The 7,238-nt window shown below is 36.9% G+C and overlaps 1 non-coding gene across 1 annotated transcript; it reads right to left on the reverse strand.

The window, feature by feature from the left end:
• Positions 1-319: 319 nt before the first annotated feature.
• On the reverse strand, positions 320-426 carry LOC128281914 (small nucleolar RNA R71). Its single transcript, XR_008272199.1, has one exon. It is a non-coding gene; the product is annotated as a small nucleolar RNA R71 (small nucleolar RNA).
• Between the last annotated feature and the right edge of the window lie 6,812 nt (positions 427-7,238).

A 7,238-nucleotide genomic window follows, 5' to 3' on the forward strand; every position in this document is an offset into this window, starting at 1 on the left:
TAGCATAGTTAGACCTGATGTAGCTGCAAATACTTTTGAATTAAAACCTAACACTATTCAAATGATACAGTAATTTGTTCAGTTTGATGGTTTGCAGGATGAGGATCCCAACGCTCATTTACCCAACTTCTTGGAGCTATGCGATACATTTAAAATCAATGGTGTTTCTGATGATGCCATTCATCTTCGGTTATTCCCTTTTTCATTAAGGAACAAAGCTAAACAGTGGTTGAACTTGTTACCACGAGGATCAATTACTACTTGGGAACAAATGACCGAAAAATTCTTACTAAAATATTTTCTACCGGCTAAAACAGCTAAATTACGTAATGATATCTCTTCTTTTGTGCAGATGGATTTAGAAACACTCTACGATGCATGGGAGAGATACAAGGATCTTTTGAAAAGGTGCCCTCACCATGGGTTACCGTTTTGGCTCCAAGTACAAACATTGCACAATGGTCTAAATCCTTCGACTCGGTAAATGGTTGACGCAGCTGCTGGCGGAACCATCAACAATAAAACACCAGAAGATGCCTATGAGTTTATAGAGGAGATGTCACTAAATAACTATCAGTGGCAAGTCATGAGGACAAAGCCAACGAAAACAGCCGACGTTTATAATGTCGAATCAGTATCAGGTAGAACTTTTGAATAAGAAAACTGATGGTTTTCTTAGTTCTTCATGGGTTCACCCAGTAATGCAGTGTGAAGCAAGTAGATGTGGAACAAACCATTCGGAATACCAACCTTATGGCCACAACATGGATAATGAGTAATTAAATTACATGGGTAATAATCCTTGACCTTAAAACCATCCATATAGTAACACTTATAATGCAGGTCAGACGAACCACCCCAATTTCTCGTGGGGTGGTCAAGGAAATCAAAGACCACAACATCCTTCGGGCTACCAACAACCACCCTACCAGTAGTAAAAGAAGCTGAACCTTAAAGAAATGCTCTCCAAGTTTATTTCGGTGTCAGAAACTCATTTTCAGAACATTGAAACAGCACTTAAAAATCAACAAGCGTCGATCCAAGGGCTCAAAACTCACATAAGCCAGCTATCCAAACTGATCTCAGAAAGATCACTAGGAAGTTTACTTAGTAACACCAAATCAAGAGAGCATGTCAAAGCAGTTACACTAAGGAGTGGGAAAGTGTTAGCGGAATCTGAAAAGAAGTTAGCACAAGAAGCCGTGGAAAGGGAAAGGAGGGAAGAAAAACCCGAAAATAGTGACAAACCAGTACCGGAGGAGTATAAACCACCAGTTCCATATCTTGCAAAATTGAAAAAAGATCGCATTGATGCACAATTCGATAAGTTTCTTGAACTTTTTAAGCAATTACATATCAGCTTACCTTTTTTGAAGCCATCTCGTAGATGCCTACCTACGCAAAATTTTTGAAGGAGCTTCTAACAAATAAAAGAAAGTTCGAGGACTTATCTACAGTAGAACTCAACGAGGACTGCTCAACCATACTCCAAAACAATCTGCCAACCAAACTAAAAGATCTAGGAAGTTTTACTATCCCTTGCTTAATTGGTAGTTTAAGTGTTGAAAAAGCACTAGCTGATTTAGGCGCTAGCATTAATTTGATGCCATATAAAATGTTCAAACAACTTGGTCTTGGGGAACCTAAACCTACTAGGATGAGTATTCAATTAGCTGATAGATCTGTTAAATATCCTGGGGGTATTATAGAAGACGTACTCGTAAAAGTAGATAAATTTATATTCCTTGTTGATTTTGTTGTGCTTGACATGGATGAAGATGTGGAAGTACCCTTAATTTTAGGACGCCCATTTCTAGCTACTGCTAGAGCTGTAATCGATGTGGGTGATGGTAAATTGGTACTTAGAGTAGGTGACGAGGAGATTATCTTTAAAATTTACGATGCTATGAGATTCTCTAGGGAATAGGATGATTCATGTTATTTTATTAACTCTATTGATCATATTACTCAAGACTCTTTTCAGGAAATTATACAAGAGGAGACGACAGAATCGTATCCAGCTCAAGGTAAGGAGACAGGTGAGGAACCTAATGACCATTCGTCAAGACAAGTAGAATATGAGGGTATTAAGATAAACGATGAACTTAAGAAAAAAACCCTCTATTGAGGAGCCTACCAAACTGGAACTTAAACAATTACCAAACCACTTAAAATACGCATTCCTTGGAAATAATTCTACATTACCAGTTATTATTGCTTCTAACTTGCAACCTAAGGAGAAAGAAGAATTAATCCAAGCATTAAAAGAACATAAAAAGGCCATAGGGATCAGCCCTTCTTTTAGCACCCACAAAATTTTGATGAAAGATGAATACAAACCATGTGTGCAAGATCAAAGACGTCTGAACCCCAACATGAAAGAAGTTGTAAAAGCCGAGGTAATTAAACTTCTAGATGCTGGAATTATTTATCTTATTTTTGACAGCTCTTGGGTAAGTCCAATGCAGGTTGTCCCCAAGAAAGGAGGCATGACGGTTGTGACCAACGAGAAGAATGAATTAATCCCAACAAGAACAGCCACAGGATGGAGAGTTTGCATAGACTACAGGAAACTAAATGATGCCACAAGAAAAGATCACTTCTCCTTTCCATTCATTGACCAAATGTTGGAAAGATTATCCGGACACATGTATTACTGCTTTCTAGACGGACTCTCTGGTTACTTCCAAATCCCAATAGCACCTGAAGATCAAGAAAAGACAACAGTCACATGCCTATATGGTACGTTTGCTTATCGTAGAATGCCTTTTAGATTATGTAATGCTCCTGCCACTTTTTAGCATTGTATGATGGCCATATTCGACGAACTCGTGGAAGATATCATGGAAGTATTTATGGATGATTTTTCGGTATTCGGTAACTCTTTCCATCTCTGCCTTAAAAATTTAAAACGAGTCTTAATAAGATGTGAGGAAACAGACCTTGTGCTTAACTGGGAGAAATGGCACTTCATGGTTCAAGAAGGTATTGTATTAGGACATAAAATTTCTAGTAAAGGGATTGAGGTTGATAAATCTAAAATAGAAACAATCAAAAAATTACCACCTCCTAGTTCGGTTAAGGCTATTAGAAGCTTTTTAGGACATGCTGGTTTTTATAAAAGATTTATTAAGGATTTTTCTAAAATAGCTAAGCCTTTGACTAAATTGCTAGAAAAAGATATACCTTTTAACTTCGATTAGGAATGTTTAGAAGCATTTAATACTTTAAAGAATAAATTAATTAATGCTCCAATCATAATTGCACCTGATTGGAACTTGCCATTTGAACTAATGTGTGATGCGAGTGAGTTTGCAGTAGGTGTAGTATTGGGACAGCGAAGAGACAAGCATTTTTGACCTATCTATTACGCCAGTAAAACCTTAACGACTGCACAAGAAAATTATACTACTACGGAAAAAGAGTTGCTAGCTGTGGTTTTTGCATTTGATAAATTTCGATCATATCTCATATTGTCTAAAGTTGTTGTTTACACTGACCATTCCGCCCTTCGCTAACTTTTATCTAAAACTGATGCAAAACCTCGACTTATTCGATGGATTCTCCTATTGCAAGAATTCGACTTGGAGATTCAGGATAAGAAAGGAGCTGAAAATCTCACGGCTGATCATCTTTCCAGGCTTGAGAAACCCAATACCGGAGAACTAAATGACGTTGAAATAAATGATTCGTTCCCTGAAGAACAATTTTTCATTATATCTAACTCTGAGGTACCTTGGTTTGCAGATATCTTGAATTTTTTAGCCACTAACATTATCCCAAAAGGGTTAACACACCAGCAAAAGAAGCGATTCATGTGAAAAACTACTTTTGGGACGACCCATTTTTATTTTGCAGATGTGCAGATCAAGTCATTAGAAGATGCGTTACAAGATCAGAAACATCAAAAATATTGGAACACTACCACTCATGGCCAACCGGAGGACACTATAGTGGAACTAAGACAGCACACAAAATACATGAATTAGGTTTTTATTGGCCTTCGTTATTCAAAGGCACTATCAGGTATGTTACTTCATGTGACAAATGCCAACGGACAGGTAACATATCTAAACGTGATGAAATGCCTCAAAACTATATGCTTTCATGTGAAATATTTAATGTTTGGGGTATCGATTTCATGGGCCCATTCCCCAGTTTATTTGGGAATAAATACATCTTAGTAGCAGTTGACTACATGTCCAAATGGGTAGAAGCCCAAGCTCTACCTACTAATGATGCTAGAGTGGTAGTACGTTTCCTCAAAAACTCTTCTCGAGATTTGGAACACCTAGAGCAATTATCAATGACAGGGGCACTCATTTTTGTAATACCTAATTTGAAAAAACCCTTAAGAAATACGGAGTTCATCATAGAACAGCCACCCCATACCATCCTCAAACTTATGGACAAGTTGAAGTAGCAAATCGAGAAATCAAACGGATCCTTGAAAAAACAGTAGAATCAAATAGAAAAGACTGGGCAACGAAAGTAGATGATGCCTTATGGGCTTACAGAACTGCTTTTAAGACTCTCATCGGGACATCACCTTACAGACTTGTTTATAGAAAAAGTTTTCATCTACCATTCGAACTAGAGCATAAAGCGTTTTGGGCTATTAAATTTCTAAACCTTGATCCCGAACTTGCAGGAAAAAATAGGTTGATGCAGCTGAACGAACTTGATGAATGGCGAGCCAATGCATACGAAAATTCACGCCTATACAAGGAAGCAACAAAGCGGCACCATGACGTTCGTTTAAAGCAACAAAAACAATTTGAAGTTGGAGATCTCGTCTTACTATACAACTCAAAACTCAAATTGTTTCCCGGGAAACTAAAATTACGATGGTCAAGACCTTTCGTAATTCAATCTGTTCTTCCATATGGCACAATAGAGGTAAGTCACCTATCATACGGTACTTTCAAAGTAAATGGACACCGTCTCAAACTTTATAATGGTGAGAATTTTAAAGTCGATGGAGAGGAGATACAACTCCACAAATCGCCCTGAATAAACCACCAAGGTAACAGTCGAGCCTAGACTATAAACAAGCGCTTCTCAGGAGGCAACTCGAATACTAACGGTTTTAAATTATTTACATTTCAAATTTTAAACATTTAGGTCACTAACAGAGTACTTAAAGCACAGGTTCCCAACTTCGCATGGCCTAGCACACGGCCATGCTTAAGACCGTGTGACAAACATGGATAGAAACACATCCGTGCGATACGGCCGTTCAGAAACAGGGTAGAAGATTTCCCAGAACACAGGCTGTGATAAAACGCCATGGCTGTGCGTCATGGCCATGGTCGAATCTTCCAAATAAACATGGGCGTGCGGCACGCCCATGTCTAGCACTTGTGGACAACACTGTCAGAATGACACAGGTGTGCGAAAACCTATATGTCCGTGGGAGAAGCGAACCATGCCAGACACGGCCGTTCGACACAATCTTATAGCCACACGGCCTATATACACAGGCGTGCGAGAAGGCTGTGTGACGGCATCACAATTCGCGATGAACACGAACGGGACAAGAACCACACAGGCGTGTGCACCGGTCGTGCCACTTGAAAAATTAGAATAATTATCTTATTTTATTTTTCTTTCATTAAGTTTTTAAGAATCAATTTTTTTAAGATCCATTTGTTTTCCTTTTAAAAAGGGCTTACCTTCAGAGTCAAGCTTGCCATCCAGAGTTATCTCCAATTCTCAATCTAGTCAATCCAAAAATATCATCCATTCTTAATACATGAAGCTTCACTTCTCTCCCTATCTTAATTTTATATTCTCTAATATCTATCTTTGTACATTGAGGGCAATGTACATCTTAAGTGTGGGGGAATATTTATTTCATTATCAGAAAAATCCGTGAATAATCACCTTGTTCTCCTGAAAAGCTCTCATATCATATTTAGGAAAAATTTTAATTGATTTATGATTCTGATTGATATATCTTGAATTAAAACATAGGGATTTATGCATTGATTATTTAAACGTTAAGACCTTAGATAACCAAGCATGATGAGTTGATTTTTAAGAATTCAAAATCTTAGGCTGTTTCCCCAAAGTTTAGGTATTTCTTTGAATTGGAATTCACGAGTCTAAACATCAAAAAGCCATAATTTTTGTGAGATTTTTGAGCATCTATTAATTCTTTCATGCTCACTTTTATTATTGCTTTGAGTGCGTCAGTATTGAACTGTTATTCTATAACTTGCTTGATTTGAGCATGTTGAGACCACACCATTTGATTTGATCTATCAAAATGATTAAGGCACTTAGGATTAACCCACTCATGCCATGAAAAGCCTACCTCCATGATTAACCCCTAGTAAACCCCCTTGATCCTAACAAGCCATTTCTTGTATTACCCTTAATATTAACCCTTAACCCATTATTGTTAAAATCCTCTAAATTAACCTCTATTTTTGTCGAGATTTGAGTTGAATGGATTGCTTAGCTATGTCTTGTTCTTAATAATTAGTCTTGTTATTTAACTTGTTCTTAAAAAAAAACTATGTATATATATTAGTAATTCCATATTCTAAGAAAAAGCTCTGATTGTACGCAAGTGAAGATTAACTCTTTTTCTAGTTAGGTAATTTTTCAATTCAATCTCGATTCTAACCATTTCTTTCATCTTGTGACCACACCCCCTAACCAAGCCTTGTTACAACCTTCTAAAGACCTTTTGATTGATATATCATCTTAAATTATAGTGGTGGAGATTTTATTTTCATGCAAGCATATGGTAATGACTTTTCATTATTGACTATTGAGTGCTTCATTTATTATCCTTAAACACCTCGAGTGATTTGAGTGAATCTTTAGTGAGGATGTGAAACTCTGTAATATTCCGAATCAAAGGTAATTACTTAAATGAGGAGAGACACCTATGTTTGCATGATTAAATACTCAACTTAGAATGTTTAAGACTTTGATGTTCTTTTAGTTGAATCCTCAATGTATGATTACCTGTGGATTACTTTGAGATATTATCGATAGAAATTATAAGTTGAGAAGAATTTATTTTGATTATGAGTTGAGAATTTTGCTTGAGAACAAGCAAATGCTTAAGTGTGGGGGTATTTGATAAACCGTAAATTATACATATTTTTTACCCCATGTTTAAGGTATTTTACGAATGATTTCTCATTAGAATTGGTGAATTCGACGCTCCTAATGCTTTAATTTCATGTTTTATACTTAGGAGAGCATAGGAGAGCGAAAGG

The sequence above is a fragment of the Gossypium arboreum genome, chromosome 1, assembly GCF_025698485.1.
Source record: "Gossypium arboreum isolate Shixiya-1 chromosome 1, ASM2569848v2, whole genome shotgun sequence".
NCBI lineage: Eukaryota > Viridiplantae > Streptophyta > Magnoliopsida > Malvales > Malvaceae > Gossypium > Gossypium arboreum.